Here is a 13504-nt window from a genome sequence, read left to right as displayed (position 1 = left end):
TAATACAGGATTTTACTTGAGTGTGGATTCTTATCATTGCTCTTTCATTTTTCTGTATTCCCCCTGCAAGTGAACACTTAAATTCAGATTTATTCATTAATGGTAGGAATAAATATCAGCTTAGGTCATGAAAGCTTCCAGCATAGCCATGCTCAAGCATTTACATTTAAAATATGTAATATTTTATAATAAATTACCTTCCTATTGTTTCTTTTTTGTATTAAACCTTGGGCATAGATACTATATTGAATTTTTGAAATCCATATGTACAAGAGGTTATATGTGATCTATGACACATATGTGATCTATGACACTTTTGTTTTAGGAGAGCAATAGGGACGTTACAAAATACTTGCTTTTAGAAGGAAAGATTAGATCTGATAGAGTTTGAGATTGCCACCACGACAAAGGGTGCTTTAGCATTTTGTGTGTGGGAGCCAAGGACGCTGAATATCTTGTCATGCATGGGACACTTCTGCACATTAAAGAAAAATTCTGTATCCCACACAGATTTTTTAAATTTCATGGACTTTCACATAGGTCCTTTGGTTTCTCTGAAAGAATATCACACTCCCTTAGTCTCTCCTCTGACAATCTATTTTGGTCTTTTTCTTATTATACAAATAAGTTTGATCTGCTATGATTTAATCTATCATTAGATTTTATTCTCCTCCCTACTGGTACAACTATCTTTTCATTTTTCCTATTCTTCACTGTACAGAATAGCTTTTGATTTTTGTCTTTAAAATTCAAAGTTACTAAAGTAAGCTTAAACATCTGAGAATTTAAACATCATGCTTTCCAGCAGACATGCAAAGGCATTAGTGTATTTTGAAACACGTTTTATGTTAATTTCCTTTATTTGTACTTTATATTAACCTTTTAAACTATGTTTTTGAAATAAAAAATAAAATATACATAATTATTTTAAAAATACTGAAACATCTGGATAACATGAACCAAAAGTTTCCAGGAATCTCAAATGAAGAATACTTTGGATTCTTAAGTGATAGAAACAACTTCTTCACGTTTCTGAATTAAAAAAACTTAAAAAGCCAACTTTTGCAAACTATGCAATAAATTATAAAAGTTGTGTTCCTGGATCTGGAGCTTCTTGTCCATCTTAGGTCACCTGAGGGCCACTCCTCAGCTCTGTCTCACTGATACATAAAGGTCATGTCTACACCACTTACAACTCAGTTTGTGGCAGTGCCAGACTCAACAGGAAATTCTGCTATCTGCAGTATCAGGCCCCCCTGCTAAGAGGAAATCAATTTCCTGAGTGCCTAGTTGTCCTGAATCCAAAATTCCTTTCCTTTCTACTCATTAAACATAACTGCTTTATGCAGGTATTGCTTTGGAAAAAGATTACATAGATATAAATTATTTTTGTAAATACAATCCTTTAAATGATTTTGAAAGTATTCCATGCTCGTTGCAGAAAATTTAAAAAGTTGGGAAATATCAATAAATAAAAGAGATAACTTAATCTCTCACCCAATTAACATTTTGGCATAATTTCTAGGCTTACAGATCTATCAATATTTATTGTTTTTATAGAGGGATTATCTGAATATTTTTTCTATCAGTATTTGGTTGTTAATATTCATATGTTCATGATGTTCCAGGCACTGTTCTAGATGTTGGGAAGACAGCTAGGGTAAGACCATCAAGGTCATTGCTATAATGAGGTTTAGCCTTGAGTTAAAGAGCAAGCAACAAGTAATCAAATAAGTATGATAATTGCAGGTGGGATTATGAGGAAAACAAAACATAAAATGGGGCAATACGGTAGACAGCTATGAGCATAAGTGGGTAGGAAGCAGGGGCCAGGACAGGTTAAAGGAGGGAAAATCGGCCTCTGTGAAGGGGTGACATTTGATATTTGATCTGAGACTTGGATAGAAAACAGCTGGTACAGAAGTCCTGCTGTGGGAGCAAATGGATTTGGTACATTTGAAGGTCAGAAGAAAGCCCTGTTAGGCTGGATTGTAGTGAATATAATGGAGAAAAGTAATGAAATAAGGTTGAGAATATAGGCAGGGGTGAGATTATGTAGGATCTTATAGGCCTAGAAGGAAATCCGACTTTATTTTAATTGTGATGATAAACTATAGGGAAGTGACATAGTCTGATTTCTGTTTGAAGTGTTTATTTTGATTGTTCTGTGGGAGTAGACTGTAGGATACCAAGAGAAGTGTATTAGTAAGAACATAGTGACTGTTGTCACAAGGAGACCCCAGATCATAGTGGCTTAACACAACAAAACACCTCTTTTCACAGGCTGGCACAACTAGGGGGGGGCAAGCTTTACACTGTCTTTTAGGGACTCAAGTTCCTTTCATCGTGTGATGCTACTGTCTTTATTTGACACATGGCCTCCAAGGAGGAGAAGGGGAAAAAGCGAATGGTGGATCAGTGGGCATGGCTGGCAAATGACCACGTACCACAGCCAGAATTCAGTTACATGGCTCGAACTTAACTTCAAGGAAACTGGAAATAGTCTTCCTTCTCTCTGCCACACAGAAAAACAAGCTAGGAGGCTGTTGCAATTGTCCACACAAGAGGCTGTCACAGTTTGGGTTATTTGTTCACTGAACAAATATTTACTGAGCTCCTTATGTGGACTAAATACTCTCTGGGTGCTGTCAACACAGTAGTGAAGAAAAAATTTCTTGCCCTCATGGAACTTGTACTTTACTGATAAAGATAAAAAGACAAAAACAAAAAACAAAGAAAATTAAACCCACATGCACATACACACACAATTTGAGATAGCAACTAAGTGTCATGAGATAAAAGCAGAATAAAGAAAAACAGAGCTATAGTAGGATGAAATACCTTGTCTGTGTCTATATAATTACATTCCATATAACTGTATGTGTATCTAACTACCACCTTTCCATACATATAATTTTAAAAGTTTAATCTCATTTTGTGGGAATAGTCTATTCAGTATAGACTTCTCTAGTGTACAGAGAGTCCCAGACTTATGATTTGACTTCTGATTTTTGACTTTATGATGGTGCAAAAGAAAAACACATTCAGTAGAAACTGTATTTTGAATTTTGATCTTTTCCCAAACTAGTGATATGCTGTATGACACTCTGTCATGATGCTGGGCAGGGGCAGTGAGTCCCCGCTTCCAATCAGCCACACGATCACCAGGGTAAACTGATGCTCTGCAGGGGTCCTCAAACTTTTTAAACAGGGGGCCAGTTTACTGTCCCTCAGACCATTGGAGGGCCAGACTATAGTTTAAAAAAAAACCTATGAACAAATTGCTATGCACACAGCACATATCTTATTTTGAAGTAGAAAAACAAATGGGCAAAATCACCCACATGTGGCCCGCAGGTCGTAGTTTGAGGACGCCTGCTACACAGTACAGTGTTGCAGGATGATTTTGCCCAATTAGGCTAGTGTGAGTGTTCTGAGCTAGTTTCAGCTATGATGTTAGGTTAGGTGTATTAAATGCATTTTCAACTTAATGATATTTTCCACTTACCATGGATTTATTGGGATACAGCCCCTTTTGTTAGTCAAGGACCATCTGTATATGTATCAGTCAATAAATGCTCATTTGTACTAGAAAATAGCTCTAGAAATCCATTTCTACCTAGATGGTGGCTGTCTTAATATCATCTTGTTGAAAGAACAATACTTTAATTAGTTTTGCCCTTTTACTTATTTTCTTCCATGTTTTACAAGAATTCTTTTGTCCAGGATGCTGAGCCTCTGGGGTATTCAGATCTTTGTCCAGGGAAATGTCTCTGTAGCTTTTCTCCTGGGCCCAATCTTCAGACTCACGACAAGGAGAGTTCCCCAAATTCCCTGCCTTCTCTAGCGGCATTTCTTACACCACCAAAAACAGTGTTCTTCGTGTGTGTGTATATTTATGGAAAGGGCTAGGAATGCATTTGTTGTTATATATTACTTCAATAGAATTATGTGTTATTGATCAATACTTAAACATTTCATTGAAATTTAATAAATGGTTTTAATGAATATTTATGTGTTGATAAGGTTTTATATATATTCTTTCCCAATCTCTGGTTTCCTTTCATTGGCTTTTTAATATACAATCATACATTGCTTAATAACAGGGATACATTCTGAGAAATTCAATTTTAGGCAATTTCATAGTTGTTCAAACATCATAAAATGTACTTACACAAACTTAGATGGTGTAGCCTACCACACCCCTAGGCTATACGGTATAGCCTATTGCTCCAAGGTTATAAACCTGTACAGCATGTTACTGTACTGAATACTGTAGGTAATTGTAGCACAGTGGTAAGTATTTGTGTATCTAAACATATCTAAACACAGAAAAGACATGGTAAAAATACATATTGTAATCAAATGGGACCACTATCGTATATGTGAGCCAGCATTGACCAAAATGTCATTATGTGGTGCGTGACTATATGTGGCTTTATTTCTAAATATCATTTTGGCAGCTCTAAGATTCTCAGTTTTAATATGTACAAAAGATAATTGAAAGCAGGGGGCTATTGAAGTTTGGAAGCAATAAAGGAAGTGTCCAGCAGAGCAAATGTAAGGTTTTTGTAATGAAGCCTTAGAAGCAATAAAAATGCTAAAAGAAAGGATCAGAGTTCTGGGCCTCAAAGCTGTGATTTTTGCAGCTGCCAGAAGAGAGGGTGCCATGCTATGCTCTGAGGGGCTTCACTGAGAACAAGGGACAGGCAAAGTCAACTATTTTAAATCATCAAATCAAAAAAATATTGAATTTTGGATGAAGAAGTAGGACCAGAAAGAAGAGGATATTATTTTTAATGAACACAAATTAATTGCAAACATATAATTAACATGTAGCAAAAGGAAATTCTGATCATTTCTAGATGTAGAAAGAATGACAAATGGGAGTTTATTGTACGGTCTCCATCATTCCTATTTTCCAATGTATGCAAAGTTATGTGGTTGGGCAGTGGTATTGTTTTATTACGGAGAATAGAAAAAACGTGATAGCTTTCATAATTTTATTTGTGTGCTCATTCCCTACCTCTATATCCCCCAAACATCTTTCATTTTTTTAACTGCCATTTTTTTTTTTTTACACAGAAATTCTCAGGACCCTAACTCTTAAGTTTTGAATAAGTGATTGTCTATAGGGTATGTTAAAGGAGTCACAATATTTCAAATGGATCATATTCTAAAAATTCAGCTAATAGCCAGATTGGAATTAAGAAGCATGGCTATATGTAGAATGACAGCCTTAAACTGCTCATACAGTATCCAATGAGTAAAGAACAATAATTTTTAAAAATTTGTAACCAGAGGGAAGCGGAAGAAAAGACAATTGGTTTCTTTTCCTAATTCTCTCATAGGCCCCTAGAAAAATTTGAAACTCTAGTTTATTCAACTATCCTCCTACTTTTCTTCTGTACTCCTCTCTCATCTCCTAATAGCACTCTTCTCAGGCACCCTGGATCCTAATGCGTTGCTGTTGCTGTGTTCCTTACCAGGGCGTTCTGCTGAAGGACGCTTCACTGCACCAAAAGGGGCCATAAGTGGCGATCCAGAATTGCCTTCTTCATTTCCTATTCCCCTTCCTCCATCCTTGCCAAAACTCACATTTGCAATCGGTGTGAGTGGATAAAAAAGGCTCAACCCTTTTGGTGGGGTTTGCATTTTAAAAAGATACTTGAAAACTCAAATGCATACATATTTAGTGGAAGTTTATTTTATTTTATTTTATTTTTGGTAGAGAGTGGGGATTTTGCTCTATTACCCAGGCTGATATTGAATTCCTAAATTCAAGCAATCCTCCTGTCTCAGCGTCCCAAAGTACTGGGATTACAGGCATGAGCCACTGTGCCTGGCTGTACTTAGTGGAAGTTTAGATCAATAAATTAAATGAGAGAATACACATAAAGCATTGAGTACAGTGCCAGGAACTTGCTAAATGTTATTATAATTCATCTGATTCTTAATATAACAGAGTGGAAATTTTAAAAATGGCAATGTGGGTAAGATATTATGATGCATAGCGGTGTCATATTTTAGACCTCGTGAGTAACATAGAATCAGGAAGGAAAGAGTGGTTGCTGGAGAAGGCAAGGCTCAGGTAACTTGAATATAGTAGTGGCATATTTCTTAATAAAGTAGCACTCATAATCTTTTTATTTTCCTTGAAGAATTAGAATCTTGTATTACACAGCTATTTTTATGTTTCTGACAAAATGTTTATTTTTCTGTTACTTTGATACATAATGCTAGATGATTAGTTGGTGGTTTCAGAGCCCTGATATTCTTAAACATTTTATTTTTTAACCTTGAAGTTTACTACAAGCTTTTAAACTTCTTCCCCTCCTTGCTGTAACCCATATAAGTTTAAATTCTATACTCTTTGGCAATCATTGACAGACTTACGTAGAGGTGGAAGGAGTCATTTTTATGAGTTATATGTAAGTTGGAAATGTCTTATATATTTTGCTTTGAAAGTTTTGTGGGTTTTTGTTATACACATTAAAAATTCTCTGCTTTCTTCACATCCTTGCCAGCATCTGCTATTTCCTGTCTTTTTGATAAAAATCATTCTAACTAGGGTGGGATGATACCTCATTGTGGTTTTGATTTGCATTTTTCTGATGGTTAGTGATATTAAGTATTTTTCCTATACCCTTATACATTGTTGGTGGGAATGTAAATTAGTACAGCCACTATGAAAAATAGTATGGAGGTTCCTCAAACAACTAAAACTATAACTATCTCATGATCCAGCAATTCCACTACTTGGTATATATCCAAAAGAAAGAAAATCAATATATTGAAGAATATCTGCATTTTCATGTTGATTGTGGCACTGTGCACAAATAACCCAAATGTAGAATCAATTTAAGTGTTCATCAGTGAATGAGTGGATAAAGAAAATGAAGTATCTATACATAATAGAATATTATTCAGTCATAAAAAGAATGAAGTCCTGTCATTCACAGCAACATTGAACTAGGGTCATTATATTAAGTGAAATAAGCCAGGAACAGAAAAACAAATATTGTATGTTCTTAATTATATGTGGGAGCTATAAAAGTGGATCTCATGAAGATAGAGGATAGATTGGTGATTCCCAGAGTCAGTGAAGGGATGAAGAGATGTTGATTAATGAGTAGAAATATACACTTCGATGGAAGAAATAAGGCCTGGCGTTTGATAGATCAGTAGGGTGACTATAGTTAACATTAATAGATTGTACATTTCAATATAGCTAACAGAGAATAATTCAAATGTCCCCAGTGTAAAGAAGAGATAAATATTTAAGGTGATAGATATCCCAATTATCCTGATTTGATTACATAAAAGCATCAAATTATCACATGTACTGTGAAAATATGTACATCTAATATGTATCAATAAAATGAAGAAAATAATAAAAATATAAAATCTATGAATGCTGAGAAAGAGTGTAACATGTAAACTGAGACCTAATTTATGAAAAAAAAATGAATCAGAGAAAAGCAGTATTGCTCATATTTTCACCCTATATGCTATATAGGAAGGGCTATTTCTTTTTTTTTAGTCATTTTTCTACCTTTGATATCTTTAAAGGATACTACAATGTCTCTGGATAAGTTGCATTTTCTTCTTTATAAGTTTCTTTTATGGATCTTAAGATCCTTTATATGTATTATCAATAAGTAGCACAATGCAATATTAATGTGTCCTCCGCATTATACAAGTCAGAGTGCACTTGTATTTTCAGTTTTATAGAAAACAATTTTAATTTTTCTACTTCATTTATCCCCTCTCAATTGCCCATTGGAAGTTTGGCTAGTCTATTAAGCCTCATTCAATTTTCTATTATAAATTTCACATTTCTTCAAAAACCTTTCCTCCATAGTACATCATTTCTCAAGTTATTCCACTTTCTATAGACACTCATCAATATTTGAAAGCTGCAATATTATGAATTTTCGCTGTCGGAGCTCTCCAACTTAGATATCACATCTAGTCCATTTCTAGTTATAATTGTGTCTGACCCTTCTGACTCTTTCACAGTCTATGTGAGGAGGAATCTTAAATTAGTTTCACAAAAACTGCTTTACTTTGTTTATTTCTCATTAATAGAGATACCTCCAAGTTGCATAATCATTTTTTGTTTATTTTTTTTCTGAGACTGAGTCTCACTCTGTCGCCGAGTAGAGTGCAGTCGTGCTATCTTAGCTAACCGCAACCTCAAACTCCTGGACGTAGGTGATCCTCCTGCCTCAGCCTCCCACATAGCTGGGACTATAGGTGTGCCATGATGCCTGGATAATTTTTCTGTTTTTTGTGAACTTTTAAGAAGAATACTTTCTAGAATGCTGGGTGATCTTAGATAGCTTTTTAGATAGATTTATAAAGAGTACCTGGAAGATAGTCTGGTTAAATGTAAAATTTTGTTCAGCAGAGATAAAAACAAGATTACTACCTTGTTTTTATCCTTTGGTGTTTATGGTGATGATGAGAGAATCCTCCTTTTTTTTTAGTATTGTACAAGTTACATTAATTTCTGAACAGCGATCATATTTTTCTGAAAGGTTTTTGAAATAGTTATAAATATATGTTCTTTATAATAAAAGTAGAAAACAGAGAAAAGCAACTAAGAAAATGAAAATTAAGTTTCCTTTTCAATAAATAAGTGATAGTTCTTAAGATTTCGTAGTGTAATCTTGCAAAATTTTATAAGCATAACAACATTGTGCTTAAGGTGTCAAAAAAGAAGACTTACCATTGACTGGGGACTTTGGTCTTGATGTAATCTAAAGTGAAACAGAATTCCTAGAAATGGTGAACCATATAGAGAGGATGAGTTGTGTGCCCATCGGCCTGGCTATGCAGGTATGAGTGAAATGCTTTGAGGCTGGCAGGTAGGAAAGCCATATTGGTAATATCACCGAAGAATTATTGGGGTGATGTGTTGAGTTAAAACGTTTGTTCTATCTCACTCCATTTAAAAGAACATGCTCACTAACCACCTCTATTCAGTATAAATGGTCCTATGAATTCCTCTTATGAATATTGAAATCCCTTAGTTCTGAAGAGCACTTTGTTCATAGACAACATTCTGTATTGCAGTTTAAATTGGTTTTTATCATTTGCTTAGATTCTACTGATTAAGAAAATTGTGTAGCTTCATAAAAGATGACGATTCTGTTTCTCTCCATTAGAGATGGATTATATGGAGAGCAGAAGAAATGAACATGATGAAGCATAACTCATGCCTGTAAATCCTTTTGCTACAAGAGGATAAATAACTATAGTCATGTGCCACATGATGTTTTGGTCAGTGATGGACCACATATACAATGGTAGTCCCATAAGGTTACAATAGCACATTTTTACTCTTTCTATATATAGATATGTTTAGGTACACAAATACTTACCATTGTGTTAGAATTGCCTACAGTATTCAGTATAGTAACATGCCATATAGGTTTATATCCTAGGAACAATAGGCTATACCGTATAGCCTAGTTATTTAGTGGGCTATACCATCTAGGTTTATGTAAGTACATTCTGTGATGTTCACACAATGATGAAATTACCTAATGACTCATTTCTCGGCATATACCCCATAGTTAAATGATGTGTGACTGTATATCTATTTTTGTTATCATAGTCAAGTCTGATGCTTATTATATCATCTGAGAAAATTCATAGTGATGTCAGTCATTACTTTTTAAGTGCCATATGAGAAAAAAATTCCCATTAGTAGAGTTAGCTAGTTCTTTTACTAAGTAATAATAGGGCTAACAGACAAAATGCAGTTTTTAAAATTCCAGCTGTACATCACCTTACATAGTTGTGGTTAAGTATCTCATGATATATTTACAGACATAACCCTAGGATAGTGACTGACTGAAATGAATTTAATTTCTGCTTGGCATTTACCTTCTAATTATTTAACAGTTTGTTAAAATATTCTTTACTAACAGCAGAATTTCTGAGAGATAGTGAATAAATGTAGATTAGCTATTGGAATCTTCTAGCTAAAATGTTTCTGAATTATTTGGAAACTGAGAAAATATCAAAGAGTAAGAATAAAATTATAAAGTATCAGTAAATAACAAATGCATCAAATGAAAAGTGAAATTAGAAAGTTGTTTAGACAAAACTCATTTTGCTGAAATATAAAGATAATCATTTATTTTCCTGTTTACTATTTTAGAGTCAGGAAATATTATCTACTTTATTTTAATACTTGCAAGGAAAAACCTGACTTTGTCATTGATGTAGCTATACCATTTTTAAGATGAATGGAGTTTCAGTTTTTGAGAGATTGCTAATTATTGAAGTCTGTAAGAATCTCAAATGGGCATGGCTTTTTGTCTGTCCTTTAAGGCTGTTAAATTTACACTCATCTCTGAGCTTTTGTCCTGAGTACTTCCTGAGTACTTTGTAGTTGCCAACTCAGCTCTGATTTCATATCCCCAAACCTTGCACTGAATAAAGTAGGTCTGGATCTTTCAGGTTAGATGATTATTTCCTGTAATCTTGAAATATGTCTGGAAGAAGAGGACTCCTCAAGGTCAGAATTGGTCCAGGAAAGTTTTTGCACTTCTGTAGTCTTTAAACTTGTAAACAAGATAGGTAAGACCTATTTGAGACTATATCATTAATAGGTCTCATTTAATAGGCATACTTTATACTCATACAAATAACATTTTGAGGTAAGCGTTTTATGGAAGACAAGACTGATGCTCAGAGTGGTTAAGAATACTGTTCATGGTTTCACAGCTAGAGAGCAGCAGAATTGGAATCCAACCCAGGTTTAAATGAGTCCAAAACCTGTATGCATTTCTATTCTACTTCCCATTTGTGAAGTGAGGAGGTATGCAAGTGGAACTAGTAAATTCCTAGGAGGTATTGATGCCTAATATCACAACAAAACAGTCTTCCTCTTTGGAGGCTAAGTTGACTGTGAATATGCTTGTACCGTCCCAGGTATTGCTAAATAAAAGCATAGGTTTGTATTTATGTGTGAAGGAGATCATTAGAAACCAGCACATCTACCAACCAGACTTGGTTCATGAGTCGATGTTGATTCCATTCTGAGGCAGGTACAGCTACCATAATGTGACAGATTGATGCCCAGATCTGTTACATTCTAGAAAATGTGGCCTGATTTGTTGTGAATTTTGTGTGAAAATACTTCCTAACTTGTTTCTGTGAAGTGACTTTAGACTTGACAGATAATACAGACACCAATTGCTTTGAAAATGTCACTGTGAAGAACTGTTTTCTTCAGACTTTTCTTCCACTAAAAGATTGATTATTCTAATCATGCAATTGCACAATGGAAAATCCACTACAAAGATGGATAGCACTATTTAGACAAAGACATGCTATTTTTTAAAAAAATGTGATATGGAGACTGAGGCAGTTCAAAAAAGAAGTTGACTCACTGGTTCACCTTCCAGCAATTGCACCATCAACTTCTAGCTCTGCCATGCAGACTGAGAATACAGTTCATCTTGTTGATGCCATTTCTGCACTTAAGCTTGTGCTTTGAGATGAGCCTTATTGGTCAGATAGCAATTTGGGTAAATGAATTTAATTTGTTTCTCACTCTACAGGCTTACCTAATTTTGTTCTCCACAGGGAGGGACTTCTGGTGGGGGCATTTTGTAGCTCATCAAGGTATCTAGCAGGACAAATTTCTATCCATCGACTGTGGAAGAAGGTCAAGAGGACAGTGGTCAGTTGTGTTCAGAAGAGATTAATGGTCATGTACTTGCTTTCATGGGGAACAAATTCCATCACCGAGAGCACAGCAAGATTAGAAGGCAAGTGGAGCCTCTGCCTATCTTCTGTATATCTGGAGTAAGAATTCAGACATCATGTCTCCTCTTTAATAATGATTGATTTTTTTAGGTAACCCATTTAAATTTTCTCTAAGCATAAATTAACTTAGAATCTACCTGCTCATAATGCTTGTAGTTTTAGTTTTATTCCAAATGATAAAAGATTGGAACCAAAGAATAAATTACTTTTGTTAAAGCAACAGAAATTTTAGGAGCATAGGCAGTTTTCTGTATATTACACATGATTAGTGTCTCTGCTAACAAAAAGTAAATTTGTTAGAACCTTTAGACTTTAATTTCTCTGTTTATATGCCCTATTTCATCCTCATTTGGGGTCTTAATATATCAGCAGTCAAATTGGATTTAGTTGAACTTTCACTTTACTAGAAGGATTCCAGTAGAAAATGGTAAGTGGATAATGTAGATTATTTTTTTTTCTTTAGACAGAGTCTCTCTTTGTTGCCTGGGCTAGAGTGCTGGGGTATCAGCCTAGCTCACAGCAACCTCCTGCTCAAGCGATCCTCCTGCCTCAACCTCCCGAGCAGCTGGGACTATACAAGCGCACCACCATGCTTAGCTAATTTTTTCTATTTTTAGTAAAGACACAGTCTTGCTCAGGCTGGTCTCAGACTCCTGACTTCAAGCAATGCTCCAACCCCTGCCTCCCAGAATACTAGGATTACAGACATGAGCCACTGTGCCTGGCTGATGTGTAGATTTTGATCATGGATTTTTCTATTTCTTAACTATTTATTACATCTCTGCTTCAGTTTCCCTAACTAGGCACTTGTCTCAAGACACTGAAGTAAATTCACAGAGATGCCTCAGTATATTTTAAATTTTTGAAAGAAACTACCACATTCAACATTTGTCAGATACTGAGTTGACTAATGGATCAAGGTAGTTCACAGTTTCAACTTTAAACTGTACAACATTTTAAAAAAATATATCTTTGCAAATCAGTGGTTCCATGATTGAAAAAATAAACCACAAGCACCTCAGGAATATCAGTGTGAAACAGCAAATGAGGATGGTAGAGTCTGATCTAATTCCAAAGTTGAGAAGCTTTGTAGTGCCCATAAAGTACACATCTCACATTGGTGAATGTGAAAATGTAATTTTTCTTTCAAGTTATATGTATTATTTTTTAAATACTTACTAAGTTGGACTAACTAGGACATAAATACTTGTTGTTTGGACTTAATCTTAATAAATGGAATGGTTAGATATTCCCTTGGTCTAGAGGTACCATGAAATAATTGCTGAGACATGAAGGTTGGTGACCAAGAAAGTCTGGGGTCCTTTGATCTATGACAATAATTTAGAAGATGGAATTATAAAATAGTCTATGGAAGAAAAATGACTTTGAGGCCTTGTTTCTTATGAACAATTTTTAGCATCATTTTTTCTTTATAATATTAGAATATTCATTTTAATATTCTTGTCAAAGACAAAATTGGGACATTATAATTTTCTTTAAGTCCAGTTTAGCTCATTATGAAGATTAATGCAATGTCAAGCATGTAATAAGCACTCAAAATACTTGAGGAATGAATGAACAAAAGCATATGAATTATATTTAATCACAAAATAATTGTTCCAAATTATCAAACTCATTTCAATTGTCATTAGACTGGCTTATATAATTAGAAAATCACAAGGGATTTGGGATATTGTCTAAATAACTGAGTTAA

Source organism: Microcebus murinus, chromosome 3, assembly GCF_040939455.1.
Source record: "Microcebus murinus isolate Inina chromosome 3, M.murinus_Inina_mat1.0, whole genome shotgun sequence".
In the NCBI taxonomy this organism is placed as follows: Eukaryota; Metazoa; Chordata; class Mammalia; order Primates; family Cheirogaleidae; genus Microcebus; species Microcebus murinus.
This window is presented reverse-complemented; position numbering follows the sequence as displayed.